Raw genomic sequence first — 19251 nt, 5'->3', positions numbered from 1 at the left:
CTAGAACCTGTGTCATTATTCCTTTTGATCCGGAGATTAAAAGAACGCTCAAAGCATTAAGGAAAACTAGGATACTAGCCATGGAGAACGGACAAGATAATGTGTAGCCACGTGCTCTAAAGGATTATGTATGGCCAATTGTGAATGACAACTATTCGGGTATTAGACGCCAGCCCGTTAATGCCAATAATTTTGAGCTCAAACCTGCATTAATCAGCATGGTGCAGTAGATCCAATTCAGTGGATCACCACTTGATGATCCCAATATCCATTTGGCGATGTATCTGGAGATTTGTGACACTGTGAACATCAATGGTGTTACTGAAGACACCATTAGACTGAGATTGTTCCCTTTTTCTTTGAGGGACAAAGTAAGAGGGTGGCTACAATCTCTACAACCAGGGAGCATCACTAGTTGGCAGGACATGGCAGAAAAATTTCTTACTAAATTCTTTCCACCTGCAAAAACAACTCAACTCAGGAGTGAGATTGGTCAATTCAAACAATATGATTTTGAATCACTCTATGAAGCATGGGAAAGGTATAAGGATTTGATTCGACGCTGGCCACAACATGGATTGCCAAATTGGTTGCAGATTCAGATGTTCTATAATAGGTTAAATGGGCAAAAGCAGACTTTAGTTGATGTTGCATCTTGTGGAACTTTGATGTCAAAGACACCTGAGGGTGCTACTACTCTTTTGGAAGAAATGGCCTTAAATAAATTTTAATGGCCAATTGAAAGAACTATGACTAATAAAGTTGTTGGAATTCATGAATTGAAGCCGTTTGCTGCACTTTCAGCTCAAGTTGCTTCTATATCTCATCAGATTTCAGCTTTGACAACCCAGAGGATACCACAAGGTGTTGAATATGTGGCAGTTGTTAGAATTGGTGTATTCCCAAGAGGGGGGGGTGAATTGGAATTTTAAACTTTTCTCCTAGGTTGAACTAGATGTTAGCAGAATACTACAACCTAGGGTCTTTCTATGCAGTTCCAAATATGCCGATAAATATAATATACAAAAATTTAAATTAAGCGCATCATTCACATAATAACATACACGTGTGGTAAATATAAAGTGTGGAAATATAAGTAAACACACGATATGCTATCGGGGTTCGGCCAACTGTGCCTATGTCCCTACCTCTAGCTCACAAGCCCGAGGATTCCACTAAAGGCTCACTTAAGGGTGGAGCGGCACCGTTTACAACCAGGTCAAATTAACACAAGGCTGACCTCAACCTTAACCAGGTCAATTAGCGGGGCTGACCTCAACCTACACGCCTTAACAGGATGACGCACCTAGCTTTCCTAACCAGGTCTAAGCCAATCTGGGACTATTCTAGGGCTAGTCTCCCTCTTCAGGCCTGTGCCTGGAAATACAACAACTGTGTATATAATCAAATGGTACAGTGATTGTGCTTTCATATAAGCAGATATGTACCCAAAGACGTGCAATTACATACACCACAATATGATTCAATATGTAAGCTCAGTGTGGTCTAGATAGTTCAACTCTCAAAGGTATTTTCTATCAGTGTAATGTATACGTGAGAGTATCAAACAAGCAATTTTTGCTTCACAATATATTCAACCAATAAGCTCACAAAAAATGTCAAGTCTCAAGTATTTCAATCAGCGGGATGTCTCAAGCATGTAAGTATCAAATGATGTATATGCTTGATTTGCGCAAGATGTGTAATCTTTGTATTCAGCAAGTAATATATGAGTGAGTGAACATTGCAACAAAGATCATAGTCACGCAACCAAATATCTCTTCAAATATTTTTCAAGATAAAGCACACTAGATATTTGAAAGCATTTTGAAAATATTTTGCAACCAAAAAGAAATACAATCTTCTCAAGATATTGCAATAAAAGTGCAAGCTTAGAAGATCTATCAAAGTCTTCTTAGGATAGACTTATCAACAAAGTCCCCTAAGAATTCTTAGGTTTGACTCTCAAGAAAATAGTGTCAAACAAATAAAACAAGGAGAACAAACCTTTCTAAAACAAACACTCAATCAACTTGCAAATGATATAGGCACTAATAGATAATATGCATAAGTGAATGAGGCTAAAAAATGAGTAGTATATGTTTTTGAATTTTCAGAGAATTCTCCCCTAATCAAAGTAGTTAATCCATGTCTAATTTTCACAAATGATCTCATATATATAGGCATAGGAGAAAATATGACCGTTGGGGACCTATTGGGTATTATTAGAGAAGTTTAATGATGTTTAAAGTATTTTAACCCTGTTTAAAAAATATTTAAATGCGGTAAAAATCAGGGCAACCCGAGAGGTCCGGTCGACCAGAAATGTTTCGATCGACCAGGTCTCATATGGTTCGGTCGACCAGGGGGATTTTGAACTAAAGGCTTAGTCGACCAGGAGAGGGCTATTTCTCAATTTTTTGAGGTTCGGTTGACCAGGCCATTTTGAGCTGGCTGGTTTGATTAACCAGACCATTGGAAATTTTCTCGAGAACCCTCAGTCGACTAGGTAGTTGGAGTACAAAAATGGCTCGGTCGACCAGATGGTCAAAATGTTGACCAGAGAGGGTTTCGGTCGACTGGGGGGTTTCGAACTACGTTGGTTCAGTCGACCAGGACCTTGGTCAACAGTTGACCCAGGTCAGGTTCAGTCGACCAGGCCAAAATGAACTGTTCTGGCCGATCGATCGAAAGTGCACCAAGTATGCATTTCAGTCCCGTTTGGAAACATACAAACCCTATTTAAGTGCCTAACAAACATATGTGCAAATGTATGTGTCCTAGGGTCATATATGTCTAAAATTAAGACACCGAAAAAGTCCAGTATCGGTCGACCGAAAAGGTGTTCCTTAAGGTCTGTCTAAGGTCATTTTCATTTTGAGCTTATGTATTAAGCCATGCAGGTGATGCATGCAATTATTACAATCAAAGCCCTGTATACTATTACAGACCTTTCCTACTTAAATATTATAGACCCAAATATAAATTACAACAAATAAATTATATCAAGGGTCTTCAGAGTCTTCGTTTTCCTTCGGGTCTCCGAGTGCCATCATAGGATACTACCAAGATAAACCTGCACATCAACTCTGCAGTCATTAAATACCTGAACATTTGTCATAATCAAAACAGGGTATGATCCATAGGGTCAACAGCAGCTACAAGTAGGACAGATCCGAGCAATGAAGCGAGTCATGAATAGGTTCAATACATCAACAATCGGAACTACAACTATAGGGGTAATCCAGTGCCACAATATTACCATCCAGGGCATCGCAATCATGAGAATTTGTCTTATGGAAATACAAGAAATGTGCCACAACCTCCTACAAGACTTGATAGTCATCAAGGTGATAAGAAGATGTCACTTAAGGATGCCATGATATCATTTGTTGAAGAGACAAAAGTAAAGTTTAAAAAGACAAATGCACGACTGAATAACATTGAGACTCATTGTAACAACAAGGGAGTCGCCATGAAAAATATTGAAATGCAAATTGGGCAACTGGCCACGACCATAAATACCCAATAGAGAGGAACTTTTCCTAGCAACACCGAAGTGAATCCAAATGAACAATGCAATGTCATCACACTTAGGAGTGGAAGAGAAATTGAGAAATCACCATCAAAGGAAACCATGTCCACCCTTACAACTAAAAATAATGGTCAAGGCAAGAATAAAGTAGAAGAATACGAGATTGTGGATGACACACTAGCATAGACTGACACGCCACCCGAAATTTCATTTCCTGACAATCTGCCTATTCTCTCTACTCCACTTCCTTATCCTCAACACTTTCGAAAACAAAAATTAGATAAGCAATTTTCTAAGTTTTTGGATATTTTTAATAAAATTCACATAAACATTCCTTTTGAAAATGCCTTGGAGCAAATGCCAAACTATGTCAAATTCCTAAAGGACATCATTTCAAAGAAAATAAGGTTGGAGGAGTTCGAAACTGTGAAAGTTACTAAGGAGTGTAGTGTTATTCTTCAAAAGAAATTGCCTAAAAAATTAAAAGATCCAGGAAGTTTTACTTTGCCTTGCACTATTGGAAATTCATTTTTTGATAAAGTTTTATGTGATCTTAGTGCTAGCATTAATCTTATGCCACTTTCTGTTTGCAAGAAATTGGGACTTGGAGAGATGAAACAAACAACCACTTCTTTGCAACTAGAAGTCCGATCCATCAAGTATCCACGTGGAATCATAGAAGACGTATTGGTAAAGGTGAATAAATTCATTTTTCATGCTGATTTTATGGTGTTAAATATGGAGGAAGACCAAGAAGTTCCACTAATTCTTGGCTGACCATTCTTGGCCACTGGAAGGGCTTTAATTGATGTTCAAAAGGGTGATTTAACATTGAGAGTGGACAAGGAAGAGGTTATGTTCAACATCTACCAAGATATGAAATTCCCAAAAAATCCAAGCACTTGCTTTCGGGTAGATGTCATTCAGCAAGTTGTAGAAAAAGTCTTTCAAAAAGATGTACCAGCTAATCACCTAGAACGATCCTTGCAACAAATTACAACATAGCAGCGTGTGGGGAGGCTAGAACCTATGGTAGCAAAGACAGATTCTATAATCTCTAAAGAAAAGATGCAGCAACCTATATCTCCAGAGTTGAAACAATTCCTTGAGCATCTTCGCTATGCGTTCTCAGGTGATGCGAATGAAAATGCCAAAATCTATAAAGAGCAGACGAAGAAGTGGCATGACAAACAGATTCTAAGGTTGAGTTTGCTCCAGGACAACAAGTTCTACTCTTCAACTCAAAATTAAAACTCATCCCAAGTAAGTTGAGGTCAAGATGGAAAGGTCCTTATACAATTGATAGAGTTTTCCCTTTTGGAGCAATAGACTTGAAGGACAAGATAGGGAATATATTTAGAGTTAATGGTCAGAGATTGAAGCACTACTATGGAAAACAAATGGAGAGGAACCGTGCATTTATTCCTCTTGGAGATCCTAGTTGATGAAGATTGAAAAGTTTAGCTAGAGACGTTAAAACAAGCACTTATGGGAGGCAACCCAAAGAGTTTTTCTTTTGTTCATTTCTTTTATCTTTATTACTTTATTTATTTATCTATTCACTTTTGAGTAATTTAGACTTTTGATGTAGGTTTATTTGGCACGAGTACAGAGCTAAAAATTTAATTCCTCAACAGACTCACCAAGAAGCCAGGGAAGTTTCTTTCTTTTCTTCAATCTTTCTCATCTTTGAATAACATTGAAAAAAAAAATTTTTGAATATGGATGATTAGGCCATGAGTGACACTACTTATGCTCTTAACATACTTGCATATAACCTAAGAGTACACACTTGGGTCATTTATGTGTAGTTTCTCTTTATATGGCTAAACTAGGAATTGTAACTCATTGAAGGTTGATTGGTAGTTCATTTGTGTTAATCTGGCTATATAAACTCTTGTATCTACATGGTATCTCTTGAGACTAAAAAAATACACATTCACGTGACTTGTGGCACTTAGGGTTCCTTGTGAACATTGAGAGAGCACCCGTGGCAACTTTGACACCTTGTGAGGTACTGTTGAGTCATTTATCGTTCTTTTGAGTTTTTGATGTCAACTCAGAGTTCATGAAACTCAACTTTCCCTATTTTTTCTATATATTCTTTGTACACTAGTCTTGGTTTTTGACTTGCTAGCCTAGGAGTGACATCTAGTGGGGAGATAGAAACCTAGGTCTTGTAGCCTACTCAAGATGTGAAGGCTGAACCACCCCTAGAAATAGACTTATATCATGGACTCTTATTCGAGCTCAATGCACATGGGTGGTATAAAAACAATAAAAGAAGTGTTATGATTGTCTTAACTGATCATGAAAAAAAAAAAAGGAAATTGAAAAATGAGCAGAAGAAAGAAAAAGAGAAAAAGAAATACCCCAGAAGAGGTGAAAGATTAATACCTACTCCATACAATTACAACAAAAGTCAGGGATACAACACACGTTGAAATACCCCAGAAGAGGTGAAAGATTAATACCTACTCCATACAATTACAACAAAAGTCAGGGATACAACACATGTTCTCCACATATGAAAACTCTTCACCTGCCTAATGCTTCAGATGTATTCACACCTGGTTTGTGAATAAGTTGATCTAGGGTGATCTTGGTTGGATATGGCGAGTAGGTGAGAAGATGCTAGGGTGAAGGACCCGACACCTCGTAAGTAGGCTGGATCCTTTTCAGACTAGTCCACTCCATACATTTAACGTTTGTTCCTTGCAGTATGTGGGATCTTTGATCATGACACTCCTCCTCACATACGATGAGTGAACCCATCTTTTTTGAGTATTTTTTAGGGTATAACAGTTAGGACGAGTCAAAGCGATAGTTCTTTAGGTGTCCAAGGATATCCTGGGTGTAACAAGTCACACACATTACACATGCTTCGAGATTTAACCTATTTATACTCAAATTTATATGGCTACATTAACTCTGAATTGTGCTCGCTGGTTAATTTTACGTGAGTTTACTGTTCTTAATGACTATATAATGATGAGACTTGCATGAATGACTTACTTCGGAGTTGCGTGCATTGTGTATGAATGAATTTGTATGCAATCAGGTGATATTCCTGTACGTGAAAGGGTATGGTTGTGTTGCACGTGCGTTCATTCACTAAAATTGGTATGACACCACCCTGAATTGCATTCACATTATTTGCTAGAGACTAGCGAAACGCTAGTTGGAAGGTATGATTATGCGTAAAATTTGCATAATTAGGCGTTTAAAATCATGCATTAAAGATCATTATTTTAATTAAAATGCCTAATTAAGTTCAACATTTTAACCATGCACTCAATTTATAACATTTGGGTCCTTATTCAATAACTCATGGTTTATATTTTATTGTAGGATAATTTTTGGATCTTAAAGATGAAAATAAAAATGCACACATGTGTACGTGAGCATCAAAAGTACGAGCTTTGGCCACCCCGGGGTGCATGCGCTCCAGGATGTTGCGACAACTTGAAAAGGGAGTGAGGAGGGGGCAGCAGTGGCAGCCGGAGGGGGGTTGGCTGGTGCCTAGGAAGAAGACGGAGGAGTAGCAGTGTAACGACCTGGCCTTCCAGGTGTCACTCACATTGATCAAATACCTATACCTATTCAAGATATAGAAACAACCCACCCTAAACAGGGACATACGGGTATAAATCATACATAATCATGATGTAAATGTTGCGGAAAAACATAAACATCCATTGGGATTTCTATCAGTCTTATACTAGAGTTTACTAATACATCCATAATTTACATAAATTCGGATATAGAATAATTCTCATTATTACAACCCTCCAAAAAGTAACTTCATCTAAGTTTACTACAAGATTCATATGCTTACGTAAGCTGACCAAAATAATCTCCCCAGTCCCTTTAGCTACTAGGACCGACGTACTGATGGACCTGAAAGCAAAGGTTGTATGACAGGGTGAGACACCTCTCAGTAAGGAAGAAGGAGTTACAACAGTGTGTGACGGCACACATGCACATTTTAACAAGAACTCATGCATTCAAAATATTCGTTTATAATACTGTATCATATCACATTTATTTGCACCTAAAGTATTTAAATCATGCATATGACTATCAGAACAACTCCATCTTGGTATAACAGTTTGCCTATTTTACCCCGTGGCATGGGTTGTGCACTGATTGCCTCTAACAGTGTCCTGTTCGTGCAGACAAAAGCCGAGCATCTTTTATGATTCGGCCGCCCCCTGGTTTATTTTTACCAGCACCTTACTAACTCCTCGTAGGTCGACCATCTAACGTACCCATACTGATTTCTCATGTATGGTTGCACTGTACTGCCAGCATCGGTACCTAGCCCTAGGAGTTTATTTCAACCCCCAAACTGGAGTATTTTTCAACCCCTTTTACTGAAGTTTCTTTCAACCTATTTTACTGAAGTTTCTTTCAACCTCTTTTGGTCACAAGCTATGGTTCCAGTATCATATATACAATTTATAGCAAAACTGTAACCTGTGTAATTCCAGTATTTTTCACAAATTCAGATAAATCACATTAGGTTCAAATCGGCGCCTTTCCACTCGATTTACCCCTCTTTGTTTTCTGATTCAACTCGGTGTATCACCGGCCTCTCTTTATCACATTCTCAGTATAACAAATTTGGAACTTCATTCCCATATTCTATATCAATAGTATAAAAAATCCATTCATTTCCATTTCAACATATATCACACAAGTTTAATCCAAAAACCCGCTAAATGATAGAAATAAAGTAAACATCATTTAAATAGAAAATTAAAAGATTCAAGCATCTCCTATTACAATATAAATGCAAATAAGCGATTTTCGTAAGATTTGGAGATCATACGCCAAAATCCTCGTTTTTACTAAAAATCGTAAAATCGTAAAAGCGGCATTTCTACTCGATAGAATTTAGCAAATAAGCAATTAAATCATACATAATAACATAAACTAGATTTTTAGCGGTTTAGTTTTCCAAAAATGCTATTGTAATCAAATTCCCCTTACCTTATACTCGCAATGAAATTTCGTACGAGCACGGTCCAAATTGACAACCCGGGATCCAAAAAACCTAAAACCACATAACATAACCTTACTATATTTTCTACTGCTATCCAAATATTCAATCAAAACTAAGATCAGATCCCTACCTCAAATTTTGGGAAAAACTCGAAAATCTTCGAAACGACGATCCGATCTGCTAAGATTGTAGAGTTTTCTCTTCTAATCTATGCAATACCCTCCGTTTTTGGAAACGAATGATGAACGACGAAGAATCCTAGGGGGGGAGAGAGAGAGAGATTCGCAGGTTAGAGAGAGAGAGAGCTTTTGGGAGAAGCTTAGCCCCTAAGCAACTCAAATGGGATATTTATAGGGCCTTTGACCTAGTCCAATTCGTCGACGAGGCTGCATCTTCGTCGACTAATCCACCACACAAATCGTCGACGAGGCCCTGAATTTTGTCGATGAGGATTTCCTGAGAACTTCCCAAAATCCCTCGGCATTCTCTCGTCGACGAGGCTCTGAAGGACTTCGTCGACAAATGTGATCCTTCGTCAACAAATTCTACTTATACAAGTTTGGGTCTCTACAATCTCCCCTCCTTATAAGAATTTTGTCCTCGAAATTTACTACTAATGGCTAACATAATCTTTTCTTATAATCTCGCTTACAAAAGAGTCGACCGTAACCTACAAAGTGACTTTGGCCTAAATTCGTTACATACCCTCACATATGGCGGAGGAATACCGTGGTTACCCAAAAGATACATCGAAAGATTACATACATAAACAAAACTCTCCCAAAGGTTATACCATTTAACCTATATCATCTACTACATATTCATGTACTATCAAATAACTGTGGGTGCTTCTGGCGTATCTCAGATTCTAATTCCCATGAAGCTTCTTCTACTATATGGTTATGCCATAATACCTTCACAAGAGGTATTTCCTTAGTCCGTAACTGCTGTACTTTTCGATCTAATATCTGCACTGGTACTTCCTTATACGATAAGGTATCACTGATCTCTAGAGGTTCGTAACTCAGTACGTGCAATGGATCTGGTACGTACTTCCTCAGTACAGACACGTGAAATACATCATGGACTCTAGATAATGCTGGAAGTAAAGCCACTCAATAAGCAACCGAACCTATCCTTTCAAGGATTTCAAAAGGCCCGACATACCGAGGACTTAGCTTTCCCTTCTTCCCGAATCTCATCACCCCTTTCATCAGAGCGATTCTCAAGAATACCATATCTCCTACTTCAAATTCCAACTCTCATCGACGAGTATCAGCATAACTCTTCTGTCGACTTTGAGCTGCTTTGATTCTTTCCCTAATCAATTCGACCTTTGCAGAGGTCTGCTGAACCATTTTTGGACCTAGTGTTTGCCGCTCACCTACTTGACCCCAGTACAACGGAGATCGACACCGATGACCATACAAAGCCTCATAAGGTGCCATCTCTATGCTCGCCTGGTAACTATTGTTATATGCAAATTCAACAAGCGATAGATATCGTATCTAACTATTACCAAAATCTAGTATACAAGCCCGCAACATATACTCTAATGTCTGAATAGTCCTCTCCGACTGTCCATCCTTCTACAGGTGAAAAGACGTACTGAACGTCAATTGCGATCCCAAGGCATCCTGTAAACTCTTCCAGAAACGAGATGTAAAACGTGAATCCCGATCTGAAACAATAGATATAGTAATACCATGGAGTCGTACCACCTCCTATACATAAAGTTCTGCCAGCCTATTTAGAGAGTAGCTGACTCTGATTGGAATGAAGTGCGCAGTCTTCGTCAACCAATCTACTATAACCCATATGGCATTCTACCCATGCACCGCCGCAGGTAAACCCGTCACAAAATCCATCGAGACATGTTCCCACTTCCACTCATGGACGTCGAGTGGCTGAAGTGGTCCTGCCAGCTTCTGATGTTCTGCTTTGATCTGGTGACATGTTAGGCACTGTTCTATAAATCGGGCAGTCTCTCTTTTCATATTAGACCACCAAAAAGATTCCCTCAAATCCCGGTATATTTTCGTACTACCAGGATGTACAGTATAAAGTGAACAATGTGCCTCCTCTAGAATGACCCGTTTTATCACAACATCATTCGGTACACAAACCCTGCCACGAAATTTCAATATCCCATCACCAGAGATACTGAAATTCGGCTTTAGCTCCTTCTGGATTCCTTCCGTAATCTCAACCAACTCGGGATCCTCCTTCTGCGCCACACGAATCCTCTCCTGCAAAGTCAGCTGTACCACCAAGCTAGCAAGGACAGCTCGATGGTTTCCTTCCACTACCTCCAAACTCAATCTCTCAAGGTCCATGCAGATCTGATGCTGAACCTGCACTGCTGAGATTGTCGCATCGACTGACTTCCGACTTAGAGCATCAACTACCACATTAGCTTTTCCTGGGTGATAGCTAATAACACAGTCGTAGTCTTTAATCAATTCAAGCCACCTACGTTCTCTCATATTAAGCTCCTTCTGGGTGAAAAAGTATTTAAGACTTTTATGATCGGTAAAAATCTCACACCTTTTACCGTATAAGTAGTGCCTTCAAATTTTCAGTGCAAACACTACCGCTGCTAGTTCTAAATCATGTGTCGGGTAGTTTTTCTCATATTCTTTGAGTTGATGAGAAACATAAGCCACTACTTTGCCCTAGTGCATTAGAACACAACCAAGACCCTTTTTTGAAGCATCACTATATATAACAAAACCACCATTATTGGATGGAAGAGTCAGAATTGGAGCAGTGACCAGTCGCCATTTCAGCTCCTGGAAACTCAGCTCGCACTCATCCGTCCAATCATATCTCTCGTTTTTTCACGTGAGTTTCGTCAAAGGACCTGCTAAACTGAAGAACCCTTCAACAAACCGACGGTAGTAACCTGCAAGACTTAGAAAACTTTTGACCTCCTATACATTCCTCGGTCTCGCCCAGTCCACTACTGCTTCTATCTTACCCAGGTCTACTGATACACCTTCTCTAGACACTACGTGCCCCAGAAATACAATTTGTTCCAACCAGAACTCGCACTTCTTCAGTTTAGCATATAACCTCTTATCTCTAAGCATTTACAATACTAGCCTCAAATGAACTTCATGTTCTGTAGCACTCCTAGAATACACTAGGATATCATCAATAAATACCACCATGAACCGGTCTAGATATTCGTGGAAGACCCTGTTCATCAAATCCATAAATTCTACAAGTGCATTAGTCAAACCAAAAGGTATAACCATAAATTCAAAATGGCCATACCGGGTTCGAAATGCAGTTTTCGAGATGTCCTTCGCTTTCACCTTCAACTGGTGATACCCAGACTGTAGGTCAATTTTAGAGAAGACCCGCATGCCCTGAAGTTGATCAAAAAAATCGTCGATCCTGGTTAGCGGATACTTGTTCTTTATCATTACCTTATTTAGTTCTTGATAGTTGATGCACATCCTCATCGACCCATCCTGCTTTTTCACAAAAAACACTAGTGTTCCCCAAGGAGAAACACTAGGTCTAATGTACCCCTTGTCAAGCAACTCTTGAAGCTGTTCCTTTAACTCTCTTAGCTCAACTGGAGCCATACGATACGGAGCTTTCAATATCGGCACCGTATCTGGAGCTAATTCTATGGCAAATTCCAACTCACGGTCCGGAGGTAATCTTGGTAAGTCCTCTGGAAACACGTCAGGAAATTCGCGTACCACAGGAATCATTTCCAATTCCCATTCTCCTACTGGTGTGTCTTTCACAATTTCCAGATATCCTTGGCACCCCCGAAGAAGTAGCCTCCTAGTTTGCATAGCAGAAAGGATATGTGGTGTAGAACGCACATACGATCCAAAGAAATGAAATTCCTGCTTTCTTGGTGGTCTAAACAACACCTCCCTCTTGCGGCAATCAATACTGGCATAACTAGCAAACAACCAGTCCATCCCTAAGATGATATCAAAGTCATACATGTCATACACCACAAAATTAACTGGTAGTATCCTCCCCTGTATTTCAATTGGAAAGTCTCAAACTACCTTACTACACCCGACCATAGATCTAGACGGTGTAGCCACTACTAGTTCATCACCTAACAATTGCACTTCTAATCCACACAATTTAACAAAGCCTTGAGAAATAAAGGAATGTGTTGCCCCAGAATCAAATAATACTACAGCTTTATGAGGAAGCATGTAAATGATACTTGTGACTACATCACCAGCGTTCTCAGCATCACCAGGAGTCAAAGAATACACCCTAGCCTTGGCAGTACCCCCCTGCTGACCGCCACGCTGTGTCGGAGCATTCCCTCTGTATTGCTGCTACAAGACTCCATTATTCTTCTGCATCTGATAGTCTCTTATCTAATGTCCTTGTCTACCACACCGCATATAGGCTCCCGCAGACAACCAACACTGTCCCTGGTGTTTCTTACCACATAAAGAGCAATGTGGAACTTGTGCATCATTCTGGGACGTACCACCACTATTCTTCTTCCACTTACCCTGTCCTACCCCAGATGAATAATTAGGAAGCACTGGCCTCTTCTTCGTAACTTGAACCTTTGCATTCTCTAGTAAACACTCCTCTGCGATGGTGGCTTTATCAACCAACGTAGCAAAGTCCTACAACTGCAAGATCGCCATCTACTTACGGATCTCGCTCCTCAGACCCCTTTGAAACTTCCAAGCCTTCTTCACTTCATCAGGAATCATGAATGGAGCAAATCGAGATAGCTCTTGGAACTTGGCAGCGTACTGCTGCACTGTTAATAATCCCTGCGTTAAATTTATGAATTCCTCCATTTTCGCGTTTCTAATTGTGGCTGGAAAATAACGTTCAAATATGAGCTCTTTGAATCGTGCCCACGTCAATGCTATTGGTATCGGTCGGTGCTCTTCCATTTGCTTTATAGACACCCACCATCTCTCAGCCTCCCCTGCCAACTTGAACGTGGCGAAGGTGACCTTCTACCTCTCAGTGTAGTTCAACACATCAAGGATCTTCTCGATCTCCTGGATCCAATTCTCAACATGAATTGGATCTGTACTGCCCACAAAAGCAGAGGGCTTCAATCTGGTGAACTGCTCAATGGAGCAACCTAACTCGGTCGTAGGACGATCCTGCTCCCTATTCAAACGCACTACCTCAGCCATAAGCTACTGTGCGAAGTCACGTAACACACTAGTAGAGTCGTTACTAGCCTCGGGGTCGACACCCTCACTACTACTGCCACCCACATTGGCATTGATATCCCTGGATTCCATCCTAAAAACATTTACGAGAACCCATTAGAAAGGTAATAACCTACCCATCAACTACTACTATCACAATATAAGGTCAATTTTCCAAGTTCACATTCTTAACATTGATGGACTCCATAAATTTGACATTCTCATTCTAACTCGAACTTCACCCTTCTACTAGGAAACAAAATCGTCAATGGATTACCGTGATTTTATGAACCTTTCGACTGATCCAGAAAAACACAAAAGTCTATCAATGAATTTTCGCCTCCAGATATACAAAGCAAAATCAAAGGTTTTATCCTTGTCCTATACTCTGGTATATTCTAGACTATCACAACTAGTAACTTCTTAGTTTAGCACATATCCCCAACCAGGCAGTATGAAACAAATCATACTTCCGACTGGCTTTGGGCTCTGATACCAATTGTAACGACCTAGCCCTTTTTATGGACCCAGGTGTCACTCACATTAATCAAATACCTATACCTGTTCAAGATATAGAAACAACCCGCCCTAAACAGGGACATACGAGTATAAATCATACATAATCATGATGTAAATATTAAAGAAAAACATAAACATCCATTGGGATTTCTATTAGTCTTATACTAGAGTTTACTACTACATCCATAATTTACATAAATTTAGATACAAAATAATTCTCATTTTTACAACCCTCCAAAAAGGAACTTCATCTAAGTTTACTACAAGATTCATATGCTTACATAAGCTGACCAAAATAATCTCCCAATCCCTCTAGCTACTAGGACCGATGTACTGATGGACTTGAAAGCAAAGGTTGTATGACAGGGTGAGACACCTCTCAACAAGGAAGAAGGAGTTACAACAGTGTGTGATGGCACACATGCACATTTTAACAAGAACTCATGCATTCAAAATATTCGTTTATAATACTGTATCATATCACATTTATTTGCACCTAAAGTATTTAAATCATGCATATGACTATCAGAACAACTCCATCTTGGTATGACAGTTTGCCTATTTTATCCCGTGGCACGGGTTGTGCATTGATTGCCTCTGACAGTGTCCTATTCGTGCAGACAAAAGTCGAGCATCTTTTATGATCTGACCGCCCCCTGGTTTATTTTTACCAGTACCTTACTAACTCCTCGCAGGTCGACCATCTAACTTACCTATACTAATTTCTCATGTATGGTTGCACCGTACTGCCAGCATCGGTACCTAGCCCTAGGAGTTTATTTCAACCCCCGAACTGGAGTATTTTTCAACCATTTTTACTAAAGTTTCTTTCTACCTATTTTACTGAAGTTTCTTTCAACCACTTTTGGTCACAAGCTATGGTTCCAGTATCATATATACAATTTATAGAAAAACAGTAACCTGTGCAATTCCAGTATTTTTCACAAATTCAGATAAATCACATTGGGTTCAAACCGGCGCCTTTCCACTCAGTTTATCCCTCTTTGTTTTCTAATTCAACTTGGTGTATCACCGGCCTCTGTTTATCACATTCTCAGTATAACAAATTTGGAACTTCGTTCCCATATTCTATATCAATAGTATAGAAAATCCATTCATTTCCATTTCAACATATATATGACACAAATTTAATCCAAGTAAACATCATTTAAATAAAAAAGTAAAAGATTCAATCATCTCCTAATACAATATAAATGCAAATAAGTGATTTTCGTAAGGTTTGGAGATCATACACCAAAATCCTCATTTTTACCAAAAATCGTAAAATCGTAAAAGCGGCATTTCTACTAGGTAGAATTTAGTAAATAAGCAGTTAAATCATATATAATAACATAAACTAGCTTTTAGCCGTTTAGTTTTCCAAAAATGTTATTGTAATCAAATTCCCCTTACCTTAACTCGAAATGAAACTTCATACGAACACGGTCCAAATCGACAACTCGAGATCCCGAAAACCTAAAACCACAGAACATAACCTTACTATATTTTCTATTGCTATCCAAATATTCAATCAAAACTAAGATCAGATCCCTACCTTGACTTTTGGGAAAAACCCAAAAATCTTCGAAACGACGATCCGATCCGCTAAGATTGTAGAGTTTTCTCTTCTGATCCATGCAGTACCCTCCATTTTTGGAAACGGACGACGAACGGAGAAGAATCCTAGAGAGAGAGAGAGAGAGCTTTTAGGAGAAGCTTAGCCCCTAAGCAACTCAAATGGGATATTTATAGGGCCTTTGACCCGGTCCAATTCGTCGACGATGCGGCATCTTCGTCAACGAATCCACCACACAAATCGTCGATGAGGATTTCTCGAGAACTTCCCAAAACCCCTCGGCATTCTCTCGTCGACGAGGCTCTGAAGGACTTTGTCGACGAATGTGATCCTTCGTTGACGCATTCTGCTTATACAGGTTTGGGTCTCTACAAGCAGAGGGAAAGGATAGTAGAGAGTTTGAGAGAAAAAGAGGCAAGGAACGGGAGAGAAAAGGGAGGAGGAAGAGAGCTAGGTTTTTTTATTTTGTGTTTTGAATCGCTTCGCCCCCTCTCCTGGTGTCTTTGTGTGCGGGTTAGCAAGCCTTTTATAGGCTTCTAACCCTAAAAATAACAGTAATAATAATAATAATAATAATAATAATAATAATAATAATAGTAGTAGTAGTAGTAGTAGTAGTAGTAGTAATCAATAATAAAAGATGATAATAATAATAGTCATAACAATAATAATAATAATAATAACTGTGACGCCCCAATTTTCGTACAAATTTTTTTTCTTAATAATAAATAAATAATCACTCGTCATCCACAACATCCACAAATCGTCCACGTCGACAATCCTACTATCATTTATACGACCCGATCTGCATTGGGTACCAAGTAAAAAGTTATTTTATTATACAACCTAACAGCGGGAGACAATATATACATATCAGTCAGAATACAATACTCAGAGTATCAATATACACATATACACAAATATATACACTACCATCACAACCTAAAAACAACACAACTCTAGGGGAATTACACCTCCCCTAGTCCACAAAACTCACCCTTTGTGTCAGGGTCTCAGCTCCTTATGATCACGGAGCTCTATCACATGATTTATCTCTGATCCCTAAAAAATTTAGATATTTTGGGTGAGACACATCTCAGTAAGAAGGAATAAATTATTTACAGTGTGTGTCCATATGAGTTCAATTATAATACACTTTACTTTTCAAACCATCGCTTCATCTGAGAAAATATACTGATATACACATTCTCATAATCATATAGATATACAACACAAACTTTTATAAGATTTAAAATCATTTCTTAAATTGAATAATTTTCTATACATATTTACTGCGAAGTTCCTGAGAATAGGGAAGATTACCTGCCCATACAGGTAGCTTCCCTCTGCCCTAACACGTCATGCAGTCAGGTATAACCACATTTGATACCTATCAAGGCACTCACCTTACTCAGTAAGGTAGAGAGTTTCACTTCGCCTCAATTATTTATATTATTAACTCACACAGTTCCATTTCTCAATTTTATCTTTCTTTATTTCTCAATTTCCATTTTTTTTTCATTTCTCATTTTAGCCAATTTTATCATTCTTTCACTTTTCGTTTCCATTTTACTTTCCGGCTCATGAGTATCCTCGGTATCAAATACCAACATCGCGTATGTAACTCATGGCCACCCTAAGGATCTTTCTATCCACGCCATGCTTCCCCCCATGGTCAAGGTTGTGCGGCCCGAAAGCTGGATCTAACTACTGTTGGCCGACTCGGTTAAATCAAAGTATCATATCACATATCACGTCTGTAGTACGACTAGCCTACCTATAACCCTGATCCGTACTTAGGGGGCCCAACAACCCTACAAAATGGCATAGTCGACTATCACGTCACACGCTCCAAGAGTCCGTGTGGTTGCACTAACACCATTAGCAACGGTATCGTGCTCAATATCATAACCATCCATCAGGATTCACTACTACATACCCATAATCATTATGCGGTATTGGTATTTCATCAATCATATTCCAGTATATCACAATTCAGTTCAATATAAATATTCTCATCGTTTTCTGTGCACATTTCATCATCTCGTAATAACATAAATCATATTTCACGTATTTTTCACTTTTTCCCAAAATACTCATATCAATAATTTGTACAAACTCATTTTTCATGCAAATAATTTTCATTCACAAATAAATACCACATTTCATTATTTTTCAATATCAGAAATTCACAAAATCTCATCTTTCTGGCAAAACATTTCTACTTACATATAAATACCATATTTCATTATTTTTCACTAATCACATCAATAATTCTCATTTCACTATTTTTCTCAAAAATTACTCATCGTTATATTTTACACTCCAAAATATCACAATTTAAAATTACTCAAATGCCACACAATTTATCTGATATTTATATCATAATAATTTTCATACAAAATATCATATGCTCATTTTCATATATTAACTCAAATAGTAATTCTAAAAATACTGCTATAATTTATTTTCCTTACCTGACCTACTGAGAGACTCGTTAACACCCAGATTCCACCCCCTTGGCGCCCAAAACTCAAATCCTAAAATTCACACTTTTCCTAGATTAATTAACTCATTTCCCCCAAAACAATACTCAACTAACCTTCCCTAAGTTTCATATACCCCAAATTATCATTTAAACTATTATTTAACACCCCCACTTAATTTTCTGAATTTTGCCTGCAGGTCCTAAAATTACACCCGTGGCCCTCACCCGGGCCCTGAATTTCAGAAATCTTACTTTAACTCTAAATGCTCAATATTTTAGCATTTTTAAATTAATACTAATTAATTAAAAATAAGCCCCTTAATAACTCTTGTACCCCAAATTTGGGGTTTTGCCCACGGCGACCCCACAAGAATTCCGTCCCACTAGACTTGTAGAGAATCACTCCTAAATTTTCGTGGTGGTGTCCGTTCGTCAATTAGACTTATAATTTTCAAGAAATTAAAGAAAAATGAAAAATTAACTTACCTAGGAGATACGCTTATGCCGCTCCTACCACCGATTCGCTCTAGTAGAAATGACGGCAGCAGAGAAGGAAGTCCAGCGGTATCTTTCGATTTTCGATTGGGTGAAAATCCATCACGAAATCGAGGAGAGAGGGAGAGAGAATGAGAGGAGAGAGAGAGAGAGAGAGCGTCTACGACAGTAAAAGAAAAGAAAAGAGAAGAAGAATAAAAAAACATCCTGAAGCTTCTCGGCTTCAGGATAATAATAATAATAATAATAATAATAATAATAATAATAATAATAATAATAAATTTAATTAATATTAATAAAGATATATTTTATTAATAAAAAAAATAAAAATAAATATTTAATTATTTTTTTCTTTTTTTTCTTTTAAATCTGATTAATTAATTACCTAATTAATTAATTAATTAATTAATTTTTTTTGGGAATCACTCTACTAATCTTGTATAGCCCTTTTTG

General features: G+C 38.4%; 1 non-coding gene across 1 annotated transcript; it reads right to left on the bottom strand.

Moving 5' to 3' along the window:
* Nucleotides 1–473: 473 nt before the first annotated feature.
* Nucleotides 474–580, bottom strand: LOC131150075 (small nucleolar RNA R71). Its single transcript, XR_009135459.1, has one exon. It is a non-coding gene; the product is annotated as a small nucleolar RNA R71 (small nucleolar RNA).
* Between the last annotated feature and the right edge of the window lie 18671 nt (nt 581–19251).

The sequence above is a fragment of the Malania oleifera genome, chromosome 2 (assembly GCF_029873635.1).
Source record: "Malania oleifera isolate guangnan ecotype guangnan chromosome 2, ASM2987363v1, whole genome shotgun sequence".
Lineage (NCBI taxonomy): Eukaryota > Viridiplantae > Streptophyta > Magnoliopsida > Santalales > Ximeniaceae > Malania > Malania oleifera.
This window is presented reverse-complemented; position numbering and strand designations above follow the sequence as displayed.